Raw genomic sequence first — 13,128 nt, 5'->3', positions numbered from 1 at the left:
ACGCCATAATGAAACTTCATTCAACACAAATCACCGTTCATCTTCTCCTATTCTTCCTTTAAGCTTGCTCTTCTCCTCTCTCTTTGATTCGAGTTGAAAATAGGGCAAGTGTGACTTCTCCGTCGTTTCTGCTTTGTCGCCACACGCGTCGCACGAGCTCCTTCTGTCACTGCTCGCTTGCACGAGCTCCCTCCGCCGCCGCTCGCTCGCATAAGCTCCCTCCTCTGCTGCTCGCGTTGCACGAGCTTCCTCTGCCGCCTCTCAGCTTATGTCTCTCTCTGTCTCGCGCCATCCATCCTCGCCGTTCACAGCCTCGTCGAGTCATCGTGTCACCAGATCTGAAACCTACATGTACCTCTTTATGTATTTTAGATTCTGGAATTGCTATTAAGCTATATTTTTTTGTTGAATTCAAATGTTCATACGTTATTGTTGCATCTAAAACTCGATCTGTTCCACTTTTGTTTTATGGTTTAGATTTTTGTTCTTGAATCTTCTTCAAGGTTCGAATTTGGTTTTGAAAGTAGCTCCATTAATTGTTATGGCTAAAAGTTTTGCGTTGAAGATAATGTATTGTGCCTTCTGCAGTTCTGCTTCTGAGGTAAGATGGAGAGATTACCATAGTCTTAAATTGGAAAAAGGAATTGGAAGATTTGTTGTTTGAATTTTACATTTGAAGGAACTATAAATACCAGTTCATGAAATACAATATGCTAAGTACATAGATTGAAATTACTCTGTGACTGATTAGAATGAGATTAACATCAATAATTTTGTGCCCTATCAATATCGTAAACCATCTCATAAATCTGATTACTCTGGCAAATATCAGTTGATGTTAATAAACTGTGTTCTTTGTTTCAACTTGCTCTAGGTGCTGTAAATTCAGAGGTTCTTCTTGGAAGGTATGAGCTTTAAAATATTTACATGATTTTCATATGCAGTAATGTGCTGTTTTTCAGGCCTGTTTGTTAATTAGTCTCAATGGATAATTAGATAGATATATGTGCTCAATGTTGTGTTTGTGCAGACGAGGTGTTTGATCTAATGACTAAACTGCTTTTTGAAATAGGTGTTTGATCTAATGACTGAACTGATTTCATTATCCCTAGCCCTAGCCTTGTCCCTTCCCTGTTGCTGCTGCAGAGAACTGAGTTTCTAAATTCTAAGGTATGAATTTTGTATATTCCTATAATTTGTGAAATCTGAAACATAACAATTTCTATGATTGTGATATAGAATAAATTCGTTTAAGAATCGATATCAAACTTGTAATATCTACGTGAATGACTGATCTTCTTGTAAGAAGATGTATGTATAACCTTTGATAATTATTAATATATAAAAAGAATTAAATTTTGAATACTAAAGTTCTAGACTTCCAGTACTTTGTACTGGAACAAGATTTAGTGGTTTATATGTAGAATGTAGAATTGTTCGGCATGGCGACGAGGCTGTGGTTGTCACCATCTACTGATCTTTATCTGCCTCTCCTTGAGGATGATGCCATGGGAGTTACGTTCCACAGAGCTTTGTGTTGTTAATTAGTGTGTCTATCTCTTTTTTATAATGCAGTAGTTTATTCATGATTATTCCCCAGTTTTCATGGCTCTTTTGTACAAATACAAGTGTTTCATTTGAATCGCTTTCCTTGTAATTATCTTCCACTATTTTTATTCTATAATGCCTTAAAGATATGCATTTTCAATGCATGATCATGAATAAGGTAAATAAGTATCTAAATATTGATTTTCATGAGTAAATTATCTTCCACTAATAACATTTGACTAATTTAATATTTTAATCTGACACTGAGCTAAAATCAAGTTGAGTAATTTTTATATGGTACACCTTTCAACAGCTATTGGTTTTAGCATTGGATTCAAATGGATTGATTCAACAATGGGGGTTTATACTTAATCAAATCTGTTTTGCACATCATTGCTATAAACGATGATTTCAGAAATAGAAGTAAAACAAATGGTCCCAGAGCAATTAGAAAAAGGAAATAATAGCATATTACAATGCAACTAAGTAGTTGCAGCTGCCATCCGCCTGAGTAGGAATCAAGAAATAACTTGCATTACTTTAGATTGTGGTATATGGAAAAAGGTTTAGTTTGAGTACAATTGAGCCATCTTAATGCCAATCCTGATTAGCGTATATGATTTATTTATTTATTACTATTGTAGAAGTGTTTGATTCGCCTTTGCCCCAAAATTTAAATTTTCTTGTTTTGCTGTTGCCCGTGAGATGAACTGAATGAAAATCTTGGTGCAGGTTTAGCATTTTCTACCACGAAAGAGAAATTAGCTGAAGCCTTTTTAGAATATGGCAATGTCCTAAATGGTATGTTCTTCATTTCAGTTTCTATATCCCGGTGTGAAGAGTATTCCATAATGTCACCAGCTGAGAAAGGGAGGATAGTTGATCCTGTACTGTATTCAGAACTGGCTGGAGAGTCTTCATACAGATCCATTTGCCTGAATCATATTAAAAAAATATTAGTCTTCTTGTTAAGCATACAGGAAATTATATTTTTGAAGTACTTCCAACATGGCTGGCCTCCCTCATTACTACTCAAGTCTTCAACCATATTTTTAAGATCAGCAAGCTTTAAACCATTCAATTGCTTTTGTACTTACAATGTTAAATAACTATCTTAGGTTCTTGGATCTTAAATTGCGTTAGTTTAACACGGGTGAATATTTTATTAGATGGCAAGGCTGCTGCAGCAGAGAAGAAAAATTCCAAGGATGAAACATCTTCGAAAGACTCACAGGGGCTGCTGCATGCCCCATTTTCCACTTCGAAAGAATTGAAACTAGCTGTGTGAGATCTTGTATTTCGCTGACAAGTCAGAGGTACCGTTTTGTTTTTTCACAAGTTTCCTTCTTCAAATTGAACTCAAGGTTTGGTTTTATTGGTGTTTCGCTGACAACTTGCCAGATCTAACTTGCCAACTTTTTCTATGTCTTATGTTCTTGTGAATTATATATTTCTAAAACATAGGGGCCATATCTACACAGACAAGGAGTTCCATCTTCACCTGCTATAAGCTATGATGTTTTCTGAGATCAGTTCCTAATTTAGGCATAGAATGATATTAATTTTTGTTTCATTTCTATTGATGCAATGCTGAAGACTGGGACACCTTTAAGTATGGAGATGCCACAAAAATCTGCAAATTCTGATTGGGGTTTGATGAAGAAACTGAAAGGGTTTGAGGGGCTTGCAATGTCAATTGGGAATGGCCATACTGATAGTACAAAGCTTAGAAGTGAAAACAAGCTGTCACAGAGGTTCGTTAGTCTGTTTTCTTTCTATATAAATTTCTGCAGATTCTTTTTTATTTTTTTTTGAATTCTTACGTTGTGGGGTCATGGAGGGGAAATTAGATACTCTTTAATGGGATTAAACTTGTGGATAACTAAGTTTTTGATGATATGAACAGTGTGGATACTGGGGGTTCTAGTGATGGAAGTGATGGCAACACTGTGGGGGTGAGAACTTGCTTGCAATTAGTAATTTTTTTCATGCATTTGGTTGATCATGTTGCCAATGGTTTATTTTTCTTTTTAAATTGATTTCACAAAATTAAAGATTAAATTATGATATTTTTCGTCTTATGTTCAGGCTAATCAATTCACATATGATTGTGTTTTACATTTTTCATCCATTTGATTTATTTCTGTACTTTGTTTTCAGAAATTCTATATTGAAGCTATGAAAACCGAAACGATTATATGACACTTGCATCTGGAGGTTAGTGATACTGGTATGCCACTTGCCTCCATTGGCATTCTTGTTGGTTGTGAGAATTTCATGCATATGTTTTGGTTGCTGCTGCTAGTTCTCGTAATCCTACTCTAGCTAGTGCTTTGACTAGGCTACAGAGGTGTGTATTTAATGGCAGCTGGGAGGTATATATCTCCTGTGGTTTCCCTTTTGTTACCTGTTTATTACCCCTCAAATTTGACTTTATTTTCTAAATGGTATTGTACATTTGTACTAACATCATGAAAAAGAATGATTTATTTTTATAGCTTAGTGTTGGTTGGCCTTCCCAAATTATTAGTCTGATACTCTGATTCAGTTCTATGAATCTTCACTAAATGATTATTCATTTTGTTGTGTAACTTAAATATTCTTGTTAAATGGATGTGCAGATTCGAATTCTTGCTGCTCAGGCTCTTACAACAATGGCAATCAGATCTGGTGAACCTTTCATGTTACAGATTTATGAGTTTCTGCACACTTTGGCACAAGGTGGTCTGCAGTCACAGTTCTCAGACATACATCTCAGCAATGGAGCAGATAAAGGAGATAGCGGTACAGGCCTTGGAGTTTTATTAAGTCCAATGATAAAAGTTTTGGATGAGATGTACAGAGCGCAAGATGATTTGATCAAGTGAGAACCATATCTTAATTTTGTGCTTGCTTCAGTTTTACTGATGCTGATTAATAATGCTTTTGAACTGTGGTTTTGAATAGGGAAATACGCAATCATGACAATGCTAAGAAAGAATGGACTGATGATGAATTGAAGAAACTATATGAAACCCACGAAAGGTTGCTGGACCTTGTTTCATTGTTTTGCTATGTTCCAAGAACAAAGTAAGTATCTTCCTTTGGGTCCAATAAGGTACTAAGTTGTTTACAGTGCACTCTCTAACGGGTTGATCGTACATTTTTCTTGTCACAGTGGTAGCCCCTTAGTTTTTGTAGGCAGTGGAGTTTCGGTTTTCTAGTGTCTTCCACTTTTGGTCTTGCTCATTTAAAACTTCAAATCCTGAGTTTATAAATTATCATTGTTGGTTGTGAGAATGTAGTGGATTCTATGCAATTTTTCTTTATGATGAATGATTCCTCTATTTGTTAACCCAGCTGACTTACGTAGGGATTAAAATCAGAATCGGAGAAAGCTTCCCTGCTTTGGGCCGTAGTGCTATCTACTTGAAAGATATGATATTTCTTAGATTTTGGCTTTTTGTTTACTTTAGTCTACACCACATGAATGTGATCTCAGAATGAGTACATTTTAATTTAGCATGATGTAGCCTCCATTGTATTAGGGTGTAGTTGTATTTTCCCTTGGTATATGATAGTGCATCTCTTGGTTGAGCTTCATTTCTTTGTTGTTAATTGCTATTTGCTCAGCTAGCTAATCTTGATATGGTTTGTTATTTTGCATATTATTAATTTAAAGATATCAATTTTCATTTTGTTGATCACTTATCTGAGTTTATTAATGATAGGGTCTATATTCTCACTTTGGGCATTTTTATTAAGGAACAAAAAAGCAAAGTTTTCTTGTGAGGAAAGCAGTGATGAAGAAGAAGAAGCAGCAGCAGAAAGAGCAAGCGAAGTGAATTTTACAGATGAGATAAGTGGAATTAACACAAGACCTCCTTCACCAACTTCATCTATTAATTATTAGAGCAGTGAAAATTGTTCAAATAAGTTAGGAAATTGAATAGGAGTTGCTTACAATATAGGTCTTTTAATTTACTAGTATGAGGAAATCATTTAGAGTCCTTTGGATACTCATTAACAACTTTTAATTTACTCAATAGACTTTGTTGATGTATGTTTGTTACTTATTATTATAGTTGATGTATCAATACACTTTGTTTATATTTTTAATTATATTGACTTGCTTGTTTATAGTAATTTTTTTTAGTTTGATAATACGTTGAATTTGTTTATTTTTGAAATATTATAAATATTTGAATAAAAATTAGATAAAAATTTGTATTAAATTTATATTTATTTTGTATGAAAACAAGTTTATTTTGTAATTGGAAAAATAAAAAAATTCTATTTTACCTTACTGACGAATTTACAGACGGATTTTTTGTCTGTAATAAGAGTATGAGATGATTTTTTAAAGTTCAAATTACAGACAGAAAATCAGTCGGAAAATCCGTCTGTAATTACAGACAGAAAATCCGTCGAAAAATCCGTCTGTAATTACAGACAGAAAATCCGTCGGAAAATTCGTTGTTTTCGGGAAATGGATGGAGAATTTACAGAGGGAAAATCCGTCGGTAACTAGTAAAAATCCGTCTGTAATTTTCCGACGGAAAAAAAATCCGTCGGTAAATAATTTCCGACGAGGCTTTTACAGAGGGACAAAATCCGTCGGTAATTTCGTCGGTAACCAAAAATCCGTCTGTAATAAAGGTTAAATCTGTCTGTAAATCTGTCTGTATTAATCCATTTTCTAGTTCAGACACATAATTGGGTGAACCTTTTTAGATTGTGACTCAGCTTTGCTAGAGTCCCCAATTAGAGGTGTCCAGGGTTCTTAAGCACACTCTTTTTGCCTTGGATCACAACTTTATTTCTTTCTTTTTCTTTCTTTTTCTCTTTCTCCTTTTTTTTCGTTTTTTTTTCTCTTTTTTTTCTTTTCTTTTTTTATGTATTCACTGCTTTTTCTTGCTTCAAGAATCATTTTTATGATTTTTCAGATCCTCAGTAACATGTCTCCTTTTTCATCATTCTTTCAAGAGCCAACCAATCATGAACAACAAATTCAAAAGACATATGCACTGTTTAAGCATACATTCAGAAAACAAAAGTGTTGCCACCACATCAAAATAATTAATCTATTATAAAATCTAAAATTCATGCAATTCTTCTCTTTTTCAATTAAGAACATTTTTCATTTAAGAAAGGTGATGGATTCATAGGACATTCATAACTTTAAGGCATAGACACTAAGACACTAATGATCACAAGACACAAACATAGATAAACATAAGCATGATTTTTCAAAAAACAGGGAAATAAAGAACAAGAAAATTAAAGAACGGGTCCACCTTAGTGATGGCGGCTTGTTCTTCCTCTTGAAGATCTTATGGAGTGCTTGAGCTCCTCAATGTCTCTTCCTTGCCTTTGTTGCTCCTCTCTCATGATTCTTTGATCTTCTCTAATTTCATGGAGGAGGATGGAATGTTCTTGGTGCTCCACCCTTAGTTGTCCCATGTTGGAACTCAATTCTCCTAGGGAGGTGTTGATTTGCTCCCAATAGTTTTGTGGAGGAAAGTGCATCCCTTGAGGTATCTCAGGGATTTCATAATGAGTGGGATCTCTTGTTTGCTCCATCCTTTTCTTAGTGATGGGCTTGTCCTCATCAATGGGGATGTCTCCCTCTATGATAACTCCAACTGAATAACAGAGGTGACAAATGAGATGAGAAAAGGCTAACCTTGCCAAGGTAGAGGACTTGTCCACCACCTTATAAAGTTCTTGGGCTATAACCTCAGGAACTTCTACTTCTTCTCCAATCATGATGCTATGAATCATGATGGCCCGATCTAAAGTAACTTCAGACCGGTTGCTAGTGGGAATGATTGAGCGTTGGATAAACTCCAACCATCCCCTAGCTACGGGCTTGAGGTCATGCCTTCTCAATTGAACCGGCTTCCCTCTTGAATCTCTCTTCCATTGGGCGCCCTCTTCACAGATGTCTATGAGGACTTGGTCCAACCTTTGATCAAAGTTGACCCTTCTAGTGTAAGGGTGTTCATCTCCTTGCATCATGGGCATGTTGAATGCCAACCTTACATTTTCCGGACTAAAATCTAAGTATTTCCCCCGAACCATTGTAAGCCAATTCTTTGGGTCCGGGTTCACACTTTGATCATGGTTCTTGGTGATCCATGCATTGGCATAGAACTCTTGAACCATTAATATTCCGACTTGTTGAATGGGGTTGGTAAGAACTTCCCAACCTCTTCTTCGAATATCATGTCGGATCTCCGGATATTCACTCTTTTTGAGTTTGAAAGGGACCTCGGGGATCACCTTCTTCAAGGCCACAACTTCATAGAAGTGGTCTTGATGCACCCTTGAGATGAATCTCTCCATCTCCCATGACTCGGAGGTGAAAGCTTTTGCATTCCCTTTCCTCTTTCTAGAGGTTTCTCTGGCCTTGGATGCCATAAATGGTTATGGAAAAACAAAAAGCAATGCTTTTACCACACCAAACTTAAAAGGTTTGCTCGTCCTCGAGCAAAAGAAGAAAGAAGAGAGTAGAAGAAGAAGAAATGGAAGAGATGGAGGTGGCTTTGTGGTTCGGCCAAAAGGGGGAGAAGTAGTGTTTAGGGTGTATGAAAATGAAGGAGTGAAGATGGGTTTATATAGGGATGAAGAGAGGGGTATGGTTCGGCTATGAATGGGTGGGTTTGGGAGGGAATGTGGTTTGAATTTGAATGGTGAGGTAGGTGGGGTTTTATGAAGGATGGATGTGAGTGGTGAAGAGAAAGATGGGATTTGATAGGTGAAGGGTTTTTGGGGAAGAGGTGTTTAGGTGATTGGTGAATGGGTAAAGAAGAGAGAGGGTGGTGGGGTAGGTGGGGATCCTGTGGGGTCCACAGATCCTGAGGTGTCAAGGAAAAGTCATCACTGCACCAAGTGGCGAGCAAAATTGCTCTATGTGCCAATTCTGGCGTTAAACGCTGGGCTGGTGCCCATTTCTGGTGTTTAACGCCAACTTCTTGCCCTTTTCTGGCGTTTAACGCCAGTCTGGTGTCCCTTTCTGGTGTTAAATGCCCAGAATGGTGCCAGACTGGGCGTTAAACGCCCATTTGCTAGCTTCACTGGCGTTTAAACGCCAGCAAGTTCTCCTCTAGGGTGTACTATTTTTCTTTCTGTTTTTCATTCCGTTTTTGCTTTTTCAATTGATTTTGTGACTTCTCACGATCATCAACCTACAGAAAACATAAAATAACAAAGGAAAATAGATAAAATATAACATTGGGTTGCCTCCCAACAAGCGCTTCTTTAATGTCAGTAGCTTGACAGAGGGCTCTCATGGAGCCTCACAGATACTCAGAGCAATGTTGGAACCTCCCAACACCAAACTTAGAGTTTGAATGTGGGGTTTCAACACCAAACATAGAATTTGGTTGTGGCCTCCCAACACCAAACTTAGAGTTTGACTGTGGGGGCTCTGTTTGACTCTGTTTTGAGAGAAGCTCTTCATGCTTCCTTTCCATGGTGACAGAGGGATATCCTTGGGCCTTAAACACAAAGGATTCTTCATTCACTTGAATGATCAGTTCACCTCTATCAACATCAATCATAGCCTTTGCTGTGGCTAGGAAGGGTCTGCCAAGGATGATGGATTCATCCATGCACTTTCCAGTCTCTAAGACTATGAAATCAGCAGGGATGTAATGGTTTTCAATCTTTACCAGAACATCCTCTACAAGCCCATAAGCTTGTTTTCTTGAATTGTCTGCCATCTCTAGTGAGATTCTTGAAGCTTGTACCTCAAAGATCCCTAGCTTCTCCATTACAGAAAGAGGCATGAGGTTTACACTTGACCCTAAGTCACACAGAGCCTTCTTAAAGGTCATGGTGCCTATGGTACAAGGTATTGAAAACTTCCCAGGATCTTGTCTCTTTTGAGGTAATTTCTGCCTAGACAAGTCATTCAGTTCTTTGGTGAGCAGAGGGGGTTCATCCTCCCAAGTCTCATTACCAAATAACTTGTCATTTAGCTTCATGATTGCTCCAAGGTATTTAGCAACTTGCTCTTCAGTGACATACTCATCCTCTTCAGAGGAAGAATACTCATCAGAGCTCATGAATGGCAGAAGTAAATCCAATGGAATCTCTATGGTCTCAATGTGAGCCTCAGATTCCCATGGTTCCTCATTAGGGAACTCATTGGAGGCCAGTGGACGTCCATTGAGGTCTTCCTCAGTGGCGTTCACTGCCTCTTCCTCCTCTCCAAATTCGGTCATGTTGATGGCCTTGCACTCTCCTTTTGGATTTTCTTCTGTATTGCTTGGAAGAGTACTAGGAGGGAGTTCAGTAACATTCTTACTCAGCTGTCCCACTTGTGCCTCCAAGTTTCTAATGGAGGACCTTGTTTCAGTCATGAAACTTTGAGTGGTTTTGATTAGATCAGAGACCATGGTTGCTAAGTCAGAGTGGTTCTGCTTAGAATTCTCTGTCTGTTGCTGAGAAGATGATGGAAAAGGCTTGCCATTGCTAAACCTGTTTCTTCCACCATTATTGTTGTTGAAACCATGTTGAGGTCTCTCTTGATCCTTCCATGAGAGATTTGGATGATTTCTCCATGAAGAATTATAGGTGTTTCCATAGGGTTCTCCTAGGTAATTCACCTCTTCCATTGAAGGATTCTCAGGATCATAAGCTTCTTCCTCAGATGAAGCATCCTTAGTACTGCTTGGTGCATTTTGCATTCCAGACAGACTTTGAGAAATCAAATTGACTTGTTGAGTCAATATCTTGTTCTGAGCCAGAATGGCATTCAGAGTATCAATCTCAAGAACTCCTTTCTTCTGATTTGTCCCATTGTTCACAGGATTCCTTTTAGAAGTGTACATGAATTGGTATTTTGCAACCATTTCAATTAGCTCTTGAGCTTCTGCAGGCGTCTTCTTCAGATGAAGAGATCCTCCAGCAGAGCTATCCAAAGACATCTTGGATAGTTCAGACAGACCATCATAGAAAATACCTATGATGCTCCATTCAGAAAGCATGTCAGATGGACATTTTCTGATCAATTGTTTGTATCTTTCCCAAGCTTCATAGAGGGTTTCTCCATCCTTCTGTCTGAAGGTTTGGACTTCCACTCTAAGCTTACTCAATTTTTGAGGTGGAAAGAACTTTGCCAAGAAGGCATTGACTAGCTTTTCCCATGAGTCCAGGCTTTCTTTAGGTTGTGAGTCCAACCATGTCCTAGCTCTGTCTCTTACAGCAAAAGGGAATAGCATAAGTCTGTAGACCTCAGGGTCAACCCCATTAGTCTTGACAGTGTCACAGATTTGCAAGAATTCAGCTAAGAACTGATGAGGATCTTCCAATGGAAGTCCATGGAACTTGCAATTCTGTTGCATTAGAGAAACTAATTGAGGCTTAAGCTCAAAGTTGTTTGCTCCAATGGCAGGGATAGAGATGCTTCTCCCATAGAAGTCGGGAGTAGGTGCAGTAAAGTCACCCAGCACCTTCCTTGCATTGTTTGCATTGTTGTTGTTTTCGGCTGCCATGGTTTCTTCTTCTTTGAAGATTTCTGTCAGGTCCTCTACAGAGAGTTGTGCCTTAGCTTCTCTTAGCTTTCGCTTCAAGGTCCTTTCAGGTTCAGGGTCAGCTTCAACAAGAATGCCTTTGTCTTTATTCCTGCTCATATGAAAGAGAAGAGAACAAGAAAATATGGAATCCTCTATGTCACAGTATAGAGATTTCTTGAGGTGTCTGAGGAACAGAAAAATAGAAGGAAGAGGTAGAAGAATTCGAACTTAATTAGATAGAGTTCGAATTGTGCATTGAGAAGGAGTGATACTCCATAAATAGAAGGATGTGGGAAGAGAGGAAGAAATTTTCGAAAATCAAGTGAAATATTTTGAAAACATTTTTAAAAAAATTTAATCATTTTTCGAAAATCAAGAGTGAGAAAGAGATCAAGTAATTTTTGAAAAGGATTTTTGAAATTAGAAATCAAAAAGATATGATTTGAAAACTATTTTGAAAAAGATGTGATTAAAAAGATATGATTGAAAAGTTATGGTTTTAAAAAGATTTGATTGAAAAGATATGATTTTGAAAACAATTTAAAAAGATTTGATTTTAAAAATTAATGACTTGCCTAACAAGAAAAGATATGATTCAAACATTAAACCTTTCTCAACAGAAAAGGCAACATACTTAAAATGTTCAATCAAATCATTAATTGTTAGTAAGTATCTTTGAAAAAGGAAAGAAATTGATTTTGAAAACATTTGATTGAAAAGATATGATTTGAAAAAGATTTGATTTTGAAAAACTTTGAAAACTTGAAAAAAAATTGATTTTGAAAACAAAATCCTCCCCCTTGTGCCATCCTGGCGTTAAACGCCCAGAATGGCGCACATTCTGGCGTTTAACGCCCAATGCACTACCTTTTTGGGCGTTAAACGCCCAACCAGGCACCCTGGCTGGCGTTTAAACGCCAGTCTGTCCTTCTTCACTGGGCGTTTTGAACGCCCAGCTTTTTCTGTGTAATTCCTCTGCTGCATGTTTTGAATCTTCAGTTCCCTGTACTATTGACTTGAAAATAGAACCAAGATCAAATAAACAATGCATGCAAGACACCAAACTTAAATTTAGACACTAGACTCAAACAAGAAACATAAAATATTTTTGGTTTTTATGATTTTTATAAATTTTTTTGTGCTTTTTCGAAAATTATATGAAAATAGAAAATAAAGGTTTCAGAATTCTCAATTTGGATTCCAGGAATCATTGCAATGTTAGTCTAAGACTCCGGTCCAAGAATTAGACATGGCTTCACAGCCAGCCAAGCTTTCAAAGAAAGCTTCGGTCCAAAACACTAGACATGGCCAATGGCCAGCCAAGCCTTAGCAGATCATTGCTCCAATAGCAAGATTGATAGAAATCAACAAGCTCTTGTGATGATAGGTTGAAACCTCGGTCCAATAAGATTAGACATGGCTTCTCAGCCAGCCAGACTTCATCAGATCATCATGAAACACTAGAATTTATTCTTAAGAACTCTGAAGAAAAATACCTAATCTAAGCAACAAGATGAACCGTCAGTTGTCCATACTCAAAACAATCCCCGGCAACGGCGCCAAAAACTTGGTGCACGAAATTGTGATCACTACACAACTTTGCACAACTAACCAGCAAGTGCACTGGGTCGTCCAAGTAATACCTTACGTGAGTAAGGGTCGATCCCACGGAGATTGTTGGTATGAAGCAAGCTATGGTCACCTTGTAGATCTTAGTCAGGCAGACTCAAATGGGTATAGATGATGAATGAAACATAAAGATAAAGATAGAGATACTTATGTATATCATTGGTGAGAACTTCAGATAAGCGAATGGAGATGCTTTGTCCCTTCCGTCTCTCTGCTTTCTTACTGTCTTCATCCAATCCTTCTTACTCCTTTCCATGGCAAGCTGTATGTAGGGTTTCACCGTTGTCAGTGGCTACCTCCCATCCTCTCATTGGAAATGTTCAACGCACCCTGTCACGGCACGGCTATCCATCTGTCGGTTCTCAATCAGGTCGGAATAGAATCCAGTGATTCTTTTACGTCTGTCACTAACGCCCCGCCCTCAGGAGTTTGAAGCACGTCACAGTCA

General features: G+C 37.7%; 1 non-coding gene across 1 annotated transcript; it reads left to right on the top strand.

Annotated features, from left to right (window-relative positions):
- Positions 1-10,521: 10,521 nt before the first annotated feature.
- On the top strand, positions 10,522-10,625 carry LOC130956531 (small nucleolar RNA R71). Its single transcript, XR_009077151.1, has one exon. It is a non-coding gene; the product is annotated as a small nucleolar RNA R71 (small nucleolar RNA).
- The last annotated feature ends 2,503 nt before the right edge of the window (positions 10,626-13,128 follow it).

This window comes from Arachis stenosperma, chromosome 1 (genome assembly GCF_014773155.1).
Source record: "Arachis stenosperma cultivar V10309 chromosome 1, arast.V10309.gnm1.PFL2, whole genome shotgun sequence".
NCBI classification, from domain to species: Eukaryota; Viridiplantae; Streptophyta; class Magnoliopsida; order Fabales; family Fabaceae; genus Arachis; species Arachis stenosperma.
The sequence above is the reverse complement of the archived record's forward strand: the minus strand, read 5'-3'. Positions and strand labels throughout refer to the sequence as shown.